The sequence below is a fragment of the Centroberyx affinis genome, unplaced genomic scaffold (assembly GCF_046629955.1).
Source record: "Centroberyx affinis isolate AG114_WGS23_722 - 3 ecotype Tasmania unplaced genomic scaffold, CSIRO-AGI_Caff_v1 ptg009203l_1, whole genome shotgun sequence".
Lineage (NCBI taxonomy): Eukaryota > Metazoa > Chordata > Actinopteri > Beryciformes > Berycidae > Centroberyx > Centroberyx affinis.
Genome location: NW_027284455.1, coordinates 17,592 through 34,092, shown reverse-complemented (window position 1 = coordinate 34,092; position 16,501 = coordinate 17,592). Strand labels below are relative to the sequence as shown.

Genomic DNA, 16,501 nt, shown 5'->3' with positions numbered 1-16,501 from the left:
CCACTACATTTATTTGACAGCTTTAGTTACTAGTTAAATTGCAGATTTAGATTATTAATACAAATTATAAATCAACTAATAAATTATGATATATTTTTATAGGTTAAGCTACCTAGCAGTATATAAAGTGATTAAAATGAGCTCCACCTTTACCAGCTGCAACATTAAAGTGATGAACACATTAATGCATCAATAATTATAGTCCAATAACATGATATATATATGATTCTGAAATGGGCCATTCTGCATAATGACTACTTTTACTTTTGCTACTTTAAGTATATTTTGATGCTAATACTTTTGTACGTTGACTTAAGTAAGATTTTGAATGCAGGACTTTTACTTGTAGCAGAGTATTTTTATACTGTGGTATTGCTACTTTTACTTAAGTCAAAGATCTGAGTACTTCTTCCACCACTGTATATCACCATACATGTAAACTGATCCAGACTTCAGTTCTTCTGTCATGTGAGACCATCAGTTTGTTTGCATATGATTTGGGGAGTTAGTACTGAAAATCAGTAAAATTTCCCCATAATACAGTTTTTACTTCCTTTTATGATACTGCTCAATAAAGAACAGACATGCTTTGTAGAAAATGAATTTGACCACGCCATTTTGAAGGCATCCAGGATTAGAGGAGGGAAAGTGTGTCACCCTGACTGACTGACCCGAATTTGCCTCTGAAAGACCAGAGTGAGAAAGTAAGGGGGGGAAAAAAAAGTCTGTCCTGTCTTCCAGGAAACGGTGACGGGCAGCACTCTGAACGGCAGGAAGGAGTACCTGAAGGCCGAGGAGGGCGACAAGGACAAGTGGGAGTTCCTCAACTTCGCCAACGCGTGGACGCCGAGCGAGACGCCGCCGCCGGGGGGGGGGAACGCGGGAAGCGACAAAGACGGCGTGTTCTTCTCCCACGTGAGTCGGATTTGAGAGAAACACGAGAAACAGTAGTAGTAGCAGGAGTGTGGAAGTACCATATCTTACACACACACCTAGGATTGCATGATGCTTATTCATTATCCAAATTTGTAAGAATTCAAAGCCGTCTTCTGTACCTCAGACTGCTCCAACCATCCATTATTTATCAGCAGGTAGTTTTCTTTATTCTTTGCTGTGGAAACCAGGAAAATACTTGACATCAGAATACTTGGCTTTGTATAGTGTTGTTGGGGATAAATAAAGTATCTAACAAAACAATGTGTTGTAGTCTAGCGAATGGCACATGCTTGAAGAGTCTAAGTATGTAGATGATAATGGAGAATCTGCAGAAGAGAGTAGAGGTCTTCCAACAGAAGAGTGGGCAAGATTTCTGTGTCTATTGTATGCAAGTAAGTAGAGAAATGAGACAATGTGCTATGAAAAACACAAAGAACGAACTTATCCGTCTTCCCGCAGTTCGAGAAAGACAAGCAGCACGACATCCGCTCCTTCTTCTCCCCCGGCGGCGGCGGCGGCAAGGAGAAGAAGAGGAAGAGGACGGAGGACGAGGAAGCGTCTCCCTCCTCCGTCCTCCCGGAGACGCCCGCCGGAGGGAGGGCCTCCGAGGAGAGCGAGGACGAGCGAGCGAAGGGCCGGGACTTCTCCCCGCAGCTGAAGAGGCTGCGGACGCCCCAGGCCGGCCCGAGCCCCGCGTCTCGCTCCGGGGGGAGGCGGAGGTCGGCGGCCGGGGGGGGAGGCGGCGGCAGTCCCGGCCCCCTGGCTTCCGTCCTGACCCCGCGCAGGCTGCCGGAGACCGTCCCACCCAGGGAGGAGTGGAGCTGTCCGGCCTGCACCTACTCCAACAGCGGCCTGCTGCCTTACTGCGAGATGTGCGAGACCCCGCGCTCTTCTACTGGTGAGTGTAAGGTCAGGTAGGGGGTTTTTTTGGGGTTTTTTTTGTATTTTCGCATTTCTGTACTGTGATATATTGAATTTCAATATATCATCCCATGTCTAGCTCATAGGGTTTGGTAGAAACAAGTGATAACGCATCATCTGGTCTATTCTCCCCTATATGTATGTGTGTGTGTCTGTGAGTGTGTTCTCTCTCTCTCTCTCTCTCTCTCTCGTCATCATACACTTCATTTAGTCTAGAGACCGACGTGTCTGATTGCAAAACAAACTGGAATCCATTGAGAAAAAGACAATAATTCCATCACCCCCCCCCCCCCCCCCCCCCCACCGCTCGACGGGAAAAGCAACACCTGAAGCCGCAATCCATTCATCGCTTTATTTTCCTTCCCGTCAATATCAATCGCGGCAGTCTGCTGACATAATACTTTTGAACAGCATTACAGATTTCACCAGATGGAGACGCGTGATAGCGAAAGATAGAGGCGAGCTTGCCAGAGTCTGAAATAGCTCCGCTCGGAGAATATCATCCCTCTCTCTCTCTCTCTCTCTCTCCCTCTCTCCCCCTCTCTCCGCAGATGACAAGGACACAGTATAATTCTCACCTGTCAAGCTGGGAGGGAGAGAGAACAGGCGCCTTCCGCTGTTGCAAACATCTCACACAAAGTTGGGGGGGGGGAAAAGTTGAGTTGGCTCTCGCTGATGTCTCTGTCAGCCTATCTAACAAAAGAGGAGGGATGGAAGCACTATAGTTATGACCTGGCTCGGCTGTAGGTCCATGCAGGTAAACGTCTCAGGTACGGAGACGCATCCTCCAGAGCTGTTGGTATCGCTACAGATGAGCCCCGAAAACCTGCAGGGATTAAAGTGTTCTTACTCGAGATCAGTGCAGATTGGCGAGCCTCGTCGTCTCCGTCAGGCAGACCGATCTGTCTCCACGCTCGGTTCCACTCGGTTTCAGTTCTGCAAGTGCAGCTTTCCGACAGAGCCTCCCATTGTGAAGACAAACGTAAAAATTCTTTGGTACGTTCGAGACCGCTCACGCGTTTGTAGCTGTGTGTGTGGACTTCACTTCACGGTGACTTCACTTCTTCTCGTTGTCAGATGTGTAAAATTGGCCAATACTCGGATATCAGGTGAACATCATTGCTCCAACTCGCCAAGTGGCAACGTTTCATTAATCGATAATCCACAACAGGCCTTGTTATGTTGAAATGCAATCACAGTTAAGGTGCTTTTTGTTTAGTTGTTACATATGTTTCCATTTGTAACTCAGCTCTTCTGAGATAAAGGGTTTCATTTGCCTAACTGCCTGTTTTTCTACCTAATACTTACTGAAGTCACTTCTTATGAATGCTCAATACCACAACTCATAATTAAACTGGAAAGAAAACCATACAAAACACTCATTAGTGAAGACTTGTGTTTTACATGGAATCAAGGTGTCAGAATTCATAAATAGACACCAAAATAAAGCTTGCTTATCAAAACAATTCCCCTGGGATAGCATGAGCCCACCTAGCGTTACTTTTTCTGTTTGGCTGCCAATTCAGTGTACTTGTGGGAATAAACCTGAGAATAAATCTTAGTGCTCATTGTTTAACAAATGATAGGCTTTTATGTTTTATATTGAAATTGTCATCACTTTTGAAGGTGTTAAAATGGGAATCTGATGACTACTGTATAAGGAAACTGTCATTTCTTTCTCTTGGCCAGTAACTTTTCTGTTAAAGACTTTTCTGATAAAGAGGTTCTGTAAAAGAATCATAGATTGTGTTTTACTTCAAGCATTGAAAAGTGGACTTGAATTGGTCAAACTTGCAATGACCCTTTTCCCGTAAAACCCATATGGTCTTGGCTATTTTATATAAAAGCGAAGGTGAACTTACTTGAGCTTCAGTCATGAGATTTTTTGAAACTGTGTTGATACGCCTCTTAAGTCCTCATAGCATCTCTAAAGTCCCTTTCTGGTAAAATTCAGTTTATATTCACTGCCAGTAAACGCCGGCTACTCCAGAGGTCTGTTTGCAGCTCGGTCCATGGGAAGTGAGGCTCGTGCACTTTAAAAAAAAAAAAAAAAACGCACACGGTTCAAACACACAGCACCTGGGCCTGTGAACGGCAAGAAAGTGCACGCCCACGCGCCTGCCCACGCACGTTTCTGTTAACAAAATTCACCCCCCCCCCCCGCCCCATTTCACGCTCAGCTGCAGCAGATGCCAGATAACTATTCAGCAGGCGCACACTCTTCTCTGACACGAGTGTCACTCTGCATTCACAGCGGCGAGGGCTGTGTCAGCGCGCTAGATGTGGAATTTAACAACCTGCTAAATCTGTAAATGACAGACTGCTGCAAAATAACAACTGTATTTATGGAGATATCGCTCAACATGGCACTGCAATCCACAGCCCCTAGAAATGTAGGGAAATAGTCGGTTTAACCAGGGCAGTGTCTGTGGCGTTCTGCATCAAACGGTATCCCTTTTTAAGAGCAGCAGCTTCCAGCATGAATGTACAGCAACTTGTCTCTGTGACACTGGTGCAGAGACATGTTGACAACTTACAGAGTATCACAGTACACACTGACGCCATGAAAGGACATCTACACTGTAAAGGGACAGCAGAAGACATTCAACAGTCAGTGTCAATGTGCATTCAAGCAGTATACAGTGTGATAGCAGCTGTAGAGGAAGAGTGTGCAGAAGGGTTTCGGTCCGATGTACCATGAGGTGTTCATACCCAATAGAATGAGATGCGTGAAATGAGTCATGATTCAAGGGGATCTAGGTAAAGATGTCTTGATGGGGGATAACGATATTTGTTTTTTACTTTGGTGACATTTCTTATGCTAAGCGGTCCTTCCTAGAGATCAGCTGTCAATCAAACAGTGTGTCCAGTACTGTGACGTCTTTTGCCTTGGATTTTCTGTTTGAAGTTTGAATTTCTGTATGTAGCGCTCTTTTCTTTGTCTGTTCAGCCATGGCAACTCATCCTGCTAGCCTGTTCTAGAGGGGTTGAGACTTCTCCCCTGCTCGCGGCATCATGTCTTCATAGGGCATTTGGTGGGAGAGGCATTGGTATTGTGCATCTCAACATTGCTCGGAGTAGTGCAATGAGACTCCGTGCAAAAGTCCCTCTAAAGTTTGCTGCTGCTGTTTTGGGAGGATACTGTGTTGTCGTGGCTTAAGAGTTGAAATTCAACGGGGCGGTGACCCTTGTAAACGATAAACACAGAGGATGATCCAGACCTTTACGACTTCACAAACCAAAGTTCTCACGATCTAAACGGTCTAAATGAAATGAGCGGGCCTGGAGGCCAACTGCTGCTGCTCTCAGTATGTCTGGTAACTTTTTAGCATGAGTTTGCGGTTGCCTTGCAGCAAACATCTTGTGGGATCTGGATCTCGCCCGTAGTCTATCACCACTCCCAGCACTAATTAACAACAAAACAGAACATAAATTAGGCACCGCCATTTAGGCAAGTCTCTGTTCAGCCCTCCAGGGTTGAATCCACAGTCTTTAAATAAATGCTTAGCTGGCGGGGTTGAGTTCCTCCGTCTGTGTCTTTTTGAGGCCGGGCAGGTGGATTTGCTTCCCTGGTTTAGTCCTTCAGCTCTTCCACAGGTAGAGCAGTGATTTACCTGGCTAACGCCGCAGTACTTTTCCCTTCTTCAAGACTTCTCTGTCTTCACTGTGACTCTATCACTCTCCTTGCAGACTGCAATAAAAGCTTTTTTCGACCTCTGGAGCGCCTGCTATTTCTTAAAGTTAAAGGTGGCAGATCTGGACCCTCTTAAGCGGTGGTCGCAGGCTTCTAAGTTTGAATCCGATCGCATGCTTTTGTGTGTCTGGATTCGAGACTCGTTTTTTGGAGCCGTATCAAACGGCTGCAGACGTAATGGGGCCCTCATTGGGAAAACAAGGGGGCTGACTGGTAAAGTCAAGGCACGGCCCTGTAGGATTTCCCCGTTAACATCTTCCTCGGCGGGGACGGCGGAACATAAATTGAGCCGTCTCTCGGCGGTCTCGCTTGGCTTGTTAGCGGAGGGGGGCAGCGGCGGGGCCAGGAGCCCGGAGACTCGGATGACATTTTGAGGGAGCCGGCTAGAGGCTGGCCTTTTGAAGAAACAAGCCACGGAGAGGCAGGATCACTAATTAGCCCTCTGCGTCCCCGAGCCTCACAACTTACTGTCTTGTTAGACTTCACACCTCAGGCTTAACAAATAGCGTGAAGGGAAATGATGAAAAAATAACTAGGTACGTAGGAATAGGTAATTTTATAGCACTTCTCTTGAAGTCTGAGTGAAATTTTTTTTTGGGTTTAATCGGAAATAATTGTTTAAGAAGAAGTGCTCTCGTGAGATTTTGAATATTCATCACTAGAAGTCACAGGCGCGATCTGATTTGCTGTGTTTTTACTGTTAGCAGCTGATTGGCTGAACTCAAATGATGCCACGTTACTTTGATGACAAACAGTATGGGATGAGAACCCGGGGCTGGACTGCCACAGTTTCTGAGTGGCAGCGTCTCATAGAATATGACTCGAACCGCAACTTTAAATAATGGTAAGTGTATGAGTGGCAATAGGATAATCCTTGCATTCATTAACATTTTCCCGGCTTGGATGTCACCCTGACCTTAACAGAATTACAACATTCTTTATGAATGAAAAGTAAGTGAATGGTGGGTCCAAGCGTATGGGTGGAAATCCAGATGTAGCGTGATCGCCAGTCTGCAAGGCGCAATAGGCCGACTCGTACATTCATTGAAAGTTCAAAGCAGGATCTCTGATTGCCAGCAGTCTGGATATCGGCCCGGCTGAAGCACAGCACAGATGTGGCGCTCGCTGACAGTTTTGCTGTTTAGATTTGATTGCGCACGATGCAAACAAGCAATTAACCAAACAATGAGAGACGGAGGTAATTAATTCTCCCAACAAATTATATTGGCTGTTTGATCTGAGAGCAGGAGGGTGGCAGGTGTTCCGGCTGCAGTGGCCAGCTTCCCTGCCGACGGGCCGCTGAGCAACTGAACCAGAGTCAGTCTCACATAGTAGTTTGCATCCGTTAAAATGTCACTTTTTATAGGACTCATGATGGCTAATAACGTCACTAATGACCCATATTGAGTTTTACTTTCATGTCAGCAATCATTTTGTCAAACTAAGCGTCACACTCTTAAGATGATGGATATCTCACTTGAGAATGAAACTCCTCAAAGTGTGATTACATTTTGTAACTTGGCCAATAAAGTAATCATCCTCTCTCTCTCTCTCTCTCTCTCTCTCTCTCTCTCTCTCTCTCTCTCTCTCTCTCTCTCTCTCTCTCTCTCTCTCTCTCTCTCCCTCTCTGCTGGCTCAGAGCCACCCAGGCCTCCGCGCCCCCCCTCGACCCGGGGGGACCGGACCTGCGTCGTCGTCGTCTCCTCCTCCTCCGGCTCCGACGGCGAGCCGGAGGAGCTCGGCCCGGGAGAAGCCCCGCCCAAAGACAAACAGAGCGAGGAGGGGGAGGAGGAGGAGGAGGAGGCGGAGGACGAGGATGAGCCTCCGAAAGACAAACAGAAAGCGGGAGAAGCGGAGGAGGAGGAGGACAAGCGGTGGCGCAAAGGCAAACAATCACCAGGAGAGCGAGGCGGCGGCGCTGTTGGCGGCGGCGGCTGCCTGCTTCCTGATCACACACAGGGTAATCCCACCTGCAATCTTCTCCTCTTCATATCTAGGGAAATTGGCTGGCGCCGCACTGTCACCTGCCCGTATAATACTGTTTAATATCATCACTTCAAACCAATAAGGGACTATATCCCATTCCATATGGGGCCGTGTATTATTATTTTTACTATTATTATTATCTAGCTGGGGATATTGCCTATTTCTGCTCACAGCAAGCTACAACTGGCCTGAAAGAGATATTGAGTCAAACCTCACTAATCTGAACCCCTCCAGAGTGCAGCTTGTTCAAACAGGTGAAGTATGCGGAATACACAGGGGAAATTCATATTTTGAGACGCGGACGCATATGTTCCAAAATGGTCGGCGTTGTCCAATATGCAGCTGATGAGCTTCTGATTGGCTGGAGCAACAGGGAAATTTCAACCGTGGTGCACAAATTTTAGAATACATCCAAGTTCAATCCCTGTTGGTGTTTGAGCGCACCGCCTTGAAACACAACCTGCTTTACATGCTGCACTATGACCGTTCCAGCTATATGTGTCCATGCATGTGTGTCTCAGAGGGATATGGGAGGAAAAACATTCCCAATTACACACTTTGTAATATTGCGAATTAAGACCTCGGTGTTCCAGTGCTTGTGTCTCAGAGGGATATGCCAAGCTATAAATTACACTAATTACTATTAAGTACACTGTGTGCAATGCAAAGAGCTGTGACCGGGAGTGTCGCCCCTGAAAGTGTGCAGACATTTTGCATCAGAGGTGCTGAAGAGACCTTGAAATTGAGTTGACATAAATTCATGGCTCTTCACCAGCCATCTCACCAACTCCTGCCCGGGGCTGCAGGAGTATAAATTACCGGTGCTACTTGTAGCATTTTAAAGGAAATAAATCTTTACCGCATTCATTTCGAAACAGCACAATTACCGTAAACGAACCAGACCATCGGCAAGAAGACCGGCAGCCTCTACCTACCGCTGCATTTTCCAAAATGTGCCACCCGGTCGGATTTGGCGGGAAAATCTGCCGGATCGCTTTACGGCACGAAACAGGAAGGAGGGCGCTGTTCTTCCAGAGCAAACGGAGCTAAAGCTTTCAGAGATTCTCGCAACGGCAGACGGTGGAAAGAGTGGCAAAATCACTTCCAACATGTTTATCCTCTTTCGGTAAAGAGAACACCTTCGTCCAAAGAATCAAAGATCTTCTACGCGACAGGATGCACCGGGATTAATGGGTGATGCGGACTTAATTTTGAGAAAGATCGTCTCCACCATGGTCTCATTTGTTTACGGTAATTATACCAAGGTGTCACAAGTAATTTGACATCTTGATGTTAAAAAATGCTTCATGTTGCACCGTTCTATAAAGGAAAGAATAAACACACACCACAGTCTTGATGAGGTGCTGGTATTGGCAGCATGAACCTACATATCACCTGCTTTTCCCCCTCCTCTGTATCTCAACCCCCTCTACCTCTCCAACTGCCTATGTAAATAGACCACACTAAAGGTACACAAACTGCCCAGTGCCCACTCTCATTTAAAAAAAAAAAAAAGAAATCTCCAGGTGAGAGGTAAAAGCTTCGCCGCGACGATCGAGAACGGCCGGACCGCCCACTCGTCGCATTCGCCCCCCCCCACTTGGCCGTGTACTTTCCCCCCGGAGGCAGCTAATGGCCCCTTGTGATTTCTTTCCGCCGGGGACTTTTTCTTTTTCCGCCGCCCGCCGCCGCCGCCACCGCCGCCTCTCAGTCTCCGGCGGCGCGGGGTTAATGCGAAACACAGCGGTTGTCCAATAAAAGTGACCTATGGGGTCAGGAGCGGTGCCTAATGATTTTCCTCTACCTGCCTGTGGTCTTTTGAAGGCGAACCGCTGAGCTGTCCGCCACCACCCCCCCCACCCCCCCCCCCCCCACCTCTTGATTGCTCTGAGATTACTTTCCTCACAGCACAGACAGGCAATCACTTCTCCACCTCCCTCTCTCTCTCCCTCTCTCTCTCTCTCTCTCTCTCTACCTGCATGACCCAAACATTTAAGCGTTAATACCGTGTTATCTTGATGTTAGTTCAAACGCTGCACCGGCGTCAACGGCACCAAACCGTCTTCCTACTTGAAGTGCGCAGTTAGAATAGAATTTCTCCTCCTTCTTCTTCTTTTTTTTTTTTTTTTGCCATTATTTCGATCCAGCAGAAGATGAGATGACTCAGTCCAATTAGGGGTTGTTTTCTTTCTTTCGCAGTAAAATAACAAGTAAATCCCCCGGGGTGTTTTGAAGGCACTGTTCATACTGTGTAAGTGACAGTCTAATAAGACGGCTTTGTAAGATGAATTGCCCCCATCGTATAAATGGCCCACTTAATGCAGCTGGCGCATTCCGCCACGACAAAACAGGGGAAGGGAAGGGAAAAAAAAAAACTGCTTACAACCAATATAGGCTGCACACTGCAGTGCTGCTAGGTTTCATTACAGATACAGAGGGATAGATAGATGGGATTTCTGTGAAACGCCGGTGTCCTAAAAAACGTGTCGTAGTTCCAGGTCTATAGTGCCGAGTGCTTTCGTCTGGCGTCTTGGTATTGTCAGACACAAAGTGGCCCGTTCTGTCAGGAGCCGGGGGGGTCGGATCGGTACTAGACCCCGGGAAAATTGCAGCTGAGAAAACGGCAAACGTGAAAATAAAAAAAATGAGACGTTAAGAGCAGCGTAGGGGGATGGGTCAAGGAGAGGAAGTGGCTCATAAGCGCGGCCTCACCTTGAAACTAAACGAGAAGAAACGGCTTTGACATCAAACAGCGGCGCAAACATCAAAGCGGTGATGAAAAATAGAGGTAGAACATAAAGAAGAACTCTAAAAATAATCCATACCATGCTGCCAATCTAGCCTTCCAAAAAGGAGACTACCATCACTCTTCATCGTTTTGTAAAATCAGTGCCTAAGCATCTTTGATAGCAGCTCAAAACAGTTTCCAAAGCTGTTTTTAAGATGATTTTTGTGAAAATTTTGGTTGATTTTGAACTTGGCCGCCTCCTCCTCTTGGCTATCTGTCGCTGGGAAGGAACCCAAACATGTTTGATGCCTTCAAAGCACGATGGCAGGACTGTCTTGGCTACAGTGTGTTCCTCTCTTGCTCCAACAGGACTGGAACTGCTTAGTGTTTCAGTAGAAAAGCAAAAGAGTGCTGATATTGCACCACAACAGGGAGAACTCTAGTCCCAGACATCGACTTGTGACAGTACATTCCCCCCTTAGCAAGCCGAACGGACACACACACGCCTTCACACACACACACACAGGGCAGACAAGTCGCCACGCGTAGTGATTTAAGGCAGGTATTATCAGAGTGTTATAGGTCATTGTCTAAATGAAGCGCGGTCGAGCAGCGGCGGTCTCATTTCCACCGCCTGACCTTTTCCTGCAAGATGCTGGCGGGATGAGGGAGCTACATAGCTGACATTAATGACCTGCTCTCTCTCTCTCTCTCTCTCTCTCTCTCTCTCTCTCTCTCTCTCTCTCTCGCTCTCTCCCTCTCTCTCCCCATCTGTGACTGTCTTTTTACTGCTGTCCTCCTTACTCTCTGTAGCCGTTTCCATCCAAATATTCAGCACATTTTTTAGCAGACTTCTGAAAAATAGAATGGGAATTAGGTAGGTGTCCATCAAATAAATAGTCTTCCTACATATATATGTCAAAAACACATCTATATGTCTATAGATCTATATCTATATAACATAGAAAAGCACTTACTATTCTAAAGCATCAACTAATGGCCATAAAACCACAACAGGTGCCTGATATATGGGAGTGACAGCAGGTGTTGACAGATACAAACTGCAGTACATCATTATTTATACGACAATATGTGCTTGCATCACTTTTTATGGCAAATTTTCTGCATCAACACATTCCTTTCCACCTTAAATGGGTAAAAACTTTTTTGTGAAATTGATTGTGCGTTGTTTCCATTCGATGCATCCTATATACTAGGAATAAGATGGAAACCTAGGTATTCTCTCTCTCTCTCTCTCTCGCTCTCTCTCTCTTCCTCTCCGTCTCTCTCACACAGCCACTGTCTCTCTACCTCTCTCTTGTTAATATTGAATAACCCTGATTTGTTTGTGTGAAGAGTTTGGTTCCCAAACCATTGACAGTACAATATCTTTTAGAGCTATTGAAAGATGAACTTCAGGTATTGTTTTCTGTTTTCTCTCTCTCTCTCTCTCTCTCTCTGTCTCTTCCTCTCTGTCTCTCTCACACAGCCACTGATGCTCTACCTCTCTCTTGTTACCTGCACTCCCTCTTACTGTCACTTCCTCTCTTTTGTCTTTCTCACTGACTACCAGACACTCATTCATTCTCGGCCTAGATCCTCTCTCTCTCTCTCTCTCTCTCTCTCGCTCTCTCTCTCTCTCCCCATCTGTGACTGTCGTTTTACAGCTCTCCTCCTTACTCTCTGTAGCCGTTTCCATCCAAATATTCAGCTAATTTTTTTAGCAAACTTCTGAAAAATAGAATGGGAATTAGGTAGGTGTCCATCAAATAAATAGTCTTCCTACATATATATGTCAAAAACACATCTACATATCTATAGATCTTGATCTATATAACATAGAAAAGCACTTAATATTCTAACGCATCAACTAATGGCCATAAAACCACAACAGGTGCCTGATATATGAGAGTGACAGCAGGAGGTGGACAGATACAAACTGCAGTACATCATTATTTATACGACAATATGTGCTTCCATCACTTTTTATGGCAAATTTTCTGCATCAACACATTCCTTTCCACCTTAAATGAGTAAAAACTTTTTTGTGATATTGACTGGCGTTGTTGTTTCCATTCGATGCATCCCAAATACTAGGAATAAGATGGAAACCTAGGTATTCTCTCTCTCTCTCTCTCTCTCTCTCTCTCTCTCTCTCTCTCTCTCTCTCTCTCTCTCTCTCTCTCTCTCTCTCTCTCTCTCGTTATAGTGTAAAGTAAAAGTGAAAACTTCTACAATCTCATGTCTGTTACTTTACCAGGTGTACAAATGCTGATACTGATAACGCTGTGAAAGCCAATAACGAGCCCATAATATCCGCTCAGAGAGATATTGGTCAGCCACTCTCTCTCTCTCTCTCTCCCTGCAGGCCAGACAGCAGCAGTGTGTGTGTCTCGCCCTACTAAATCTGCCGCTGAAGACGATGATGACCGTGATGATGTCGACGGTAAAGATAAAGATGACACCAGCGCCTCCCTTCCCCTCTACCCCGGCCTCCAGTTCTGCGCCAGCCGGAATACAGACCGAATATATCTTTACTCCAAGGTACCTCTGTCTGTGTGTGTGTGTGTGTGTGTGTGTGTGTGTTTAATCATATGTATACTCAAAGTAGACCAAACAAGTTACCAGGGTGTAAACTTTTTAAAATCCTATATTAATGATATTCTACAACAGTATACACTTTCATTCCAGAACATATACACACTTTGGCTCAAATACATAAAGTCATACACGTGCCTACAAGTATCGCAGTTGCTTTGAACACTGCAGTCCTGTTGCATAGAGGAACGAGCGTGTCACCCTGCCCAGCAGCCTTTGAAAGTGGGCCAGCACCAAATAAAGAGGACAACAAAAGTCCGTACACCCCTTCAAATCTTCTGCTTTTCATCGCCTCGAGGCCCTGAAATGAAAAATGCGCTCCTGCTAAGTATGACTGGAAGTGTGTGCACACTTACACGACCAAGGTGGTTCAGTTTTCCTTGCTGCTTTAGGCAAGATTTGTATGTATGGGTATTGAAGTTCAGGTGTCCTCCGCTGCCATTTGGAGAAGTTGCCTAGCGCAGGTTTAATTGTCAAGAACGACAATTGAGCAATTTAATCTGGTATCTGTGTCTAAATGAAAGTGAAAAAAGTGTGATTTAATAGGTTTTCATTTCAGGCCTCGAGGCAATAAGTAATATTGAAAGGCCATGTAGAGTTTTGACACTCACTTTTTTTGGTGCCTTAGCAGCTGTCATACATATTGAACTGAACTGTGAGCAAAACACAATGGAAAAGCATAGGATTATGTGCCAGTATAGGTACAGCACAGTACTCCTATACAGTGGAAAAACAACCACCATTTCATTAATGAATATTCATAATACCTTGAACTATTCAGTCCTCTCTTAACACAGGAACAATAGCCTGTTTAAATCATTTCAGGGATTGACTGAGCCTGCCTGGCATACGGGAATGAAAAACTCTTCAAGTCCATTCAGATTCCTCGGCTCAACACAAATTGAAGGGTTAGGATTACCAAGCGATTACCAGTAGGATTTCAACATGGATCTCCCCACCTACAAATCCCCCTGTTATTGTCGGCATTCAGGCAGGCAGTAATCTAGTTTTTGTTGAAGGATTGTATGGGGAGATTGGACAAACGTCTCTCATTTATTTCTAATTTAATATTACAAGTTTCTTTCTTGTGTTCTTGACCGACCTAGGTCTAAAGCTGTCAGTATACTTCTAACGTTGTGGCACTTGCTGCATACAAATTTCATATTCACATTCAACAACACTACAATGGCTGCGGTGAGAGTGGCAAAAGCGTCATAACACGGTGCAGGTGCCTCAAGACGATTCGTTTTGCAAAAGTTGACACAAGACGGAAACGGAGGCAATGAGCAAATGGAGAGGCTTTTCCTCAACACAACCGGTCATGTGATATTTTGGTCCAATTGCGAATGGTCATGCAGTGGCGGCCTTTTGTCTGTATGAACCTGCTGAATTTGTTTCCGCCGCAAGAATACCAACTCATAATCTGTCTCAGCCTGCTTGAAGTCCCAGATGGACGGACTTTACCACCTCTTGACGATTCAGATACTCAAGCAAAACATCCTAAACTGACCTCCAGCTGCTTTCCCATGATCGTCTAAACTTTCTGGCACCCGCTGTACTCTCCATCGTAAACCCCACCCATCCTAAGCACCCCAAGACAAACTATATTATTTATGAATGGCGTTTAACCCAGGTCTGATTCCTGATCGCATTCCCGAGCATTCTCAGCACTTCCCCCCCCCCCCCTGAGCGCCGTTCGCCGAGGGACCTCCGTATTGATCGGCCCGCGATACTCACACCCTTTTGTTTCATTCATGAGGGATCAAATTCTCTCCCCGGCGAACGCAGATAAGAGACAAGGGGGTTTTACGTAGAGGAAGACCGAGCGGCGAACTGAATCGCCGATGGAATATTACCCCCCGACGGCGACGGACAAGTGTCGGCGTACGCGCGGCTGAGACGATAAGCCGCGGAGATAAATGTCCCCCGCTGTCGTTTAAATGATAAACCGGAGGAGCTCCGGCTGGAAAGCTGTCACATCGGGGCTAATCCCAGACCGGGCGCGGGATTCACACAGGGAGCGCTCGATGCACAATCAAAGCAGGATTTGTCACCGGGGTTCCAATAAGAGAACTGTCGTGAGCGTTAGGAGTTTTATGTCCGTTTTTTCTACACGTGGAGCAGCTGATTTATTCGTGACCCCGCTGTTCCGGGTCTCAGTTGGGTGGGTGGTTTGATTCGTGTAAACACAAGGAAGACCAGATGGGTGGGGTTTACCGCATCAGGACAGTTCAGGTTGTGGCAAGTGGTCAGTAGCACAGACACATCCTCTACTTGATTGACTTTCAGATACTTTCCTGAGACTGTCTAAACTTTCTGGTACTCGTTCAAACGCCACATAGCTGGTACTACACCAGATTCAAGTACATGTATTAGATAAGTGCCACTACCACACACTTCTGAAAACTGAGAAAGGTGCTGGAGGTGAAGGATGAACTCGTTGAGAAAGGAAGAAACACACCGTCTGCATTGATTTCTGGGGAGGAGGGAGGAGGGACACTCAGTAAAGAAAGTGATGACACCTGTGAAGGAACAATCTTATGTTTTTTCATTAGGTTTTCATTTGCTTCTAATGTAAAATACATACAATAATACACTATATATTTTAGAAAAGACATGCCAGTATTGACGATGTACAGTATTCACATTGGTATACAAACCTACTCCATACCAACTCACAAATAACAGAAAACTACAGTAACCCCAGAACGCTGAAAATCACCTTTTCTTACTTGTGCATTACCAGTCATTCTAATGCTATAACTAGTTATTACATCAATTTTACTTGGATATATTTCAGTTATCTCCAGTCATGGCCTGTAATTTAAAGGGTTACCATTGTAAATGTCTGACCAGTTGCTCAGAATATAAACATTGTGTATGAATGATATTCACCAGTCAAGAAACATAGTCTATATATCCATTTTAGAGAAAGAAATCATTATAAGATCTAGTCTTTTAAAAGTGTTTATATTTTTCAAACCAAAGTTAACCTCCAATCTTTGAGAACTTCCATTGGTTTTAATGTCACATTTTTTCAAAACATGGAAGAAAACTCCTGATACACATATATTTTTACCTGTGAGCTTGTTAGTGGAAAGGATAATACTGTAACACCTCTTTGCAATCACATCTAGCAGGGCTGTAATCCCACTCCATGCTGTCACAGCACAACCCTCTCCACTGTTTCCTGACTCTCTCTGATATTTATTCTGCTGCAAACATTGGGGGCCTGTGTGCACTGAGGGTACAAAACAGAAAAACCTTCCTAATATTGAGTCGCATCCCACAATCCATGTCTCAGCTGCCTGGAGGTATTAACCTTTAGGCTTTAACCTGTCTACTGACTCCTATCCTTCCTCTATATTTACCTTCCCCATGACTGAAGTGGGTCTAATAGCTGAAATCCAGATCATAGGTTTTAGCTGAATTCACTGCTCAGTCTGTTACTTTCTTCTTTCTTGGCCCACTTGGTGTTGATTCAATTAAAGTTAACATTGAGGGTGAACTGGCTTTCTTAGACCTCTGGTTAGCAGTAGGTAGACACTATACTAATGAAGCAGTAACACCTGAGAAAACGTTTGTACAATGATAATGCAGGTTGCTACAAGCCATAGTGCTATGATTACCCATAATCA

The 16,501-nt window shown here is 45.4% G+C and overlaps 1 pseudogene; it reads left to right on the top strand.

The window, feature by feature from the left end:
- Positions 1-741: 741 nt before the first annotated feature.
- Positions 742-16,501, top strand: part of LOC139640365 (DNA annealing helicase and endonuclease ZRANB3-like) — a 33,345-nt pseudogene continuing 17,585 nt past the window's right edge.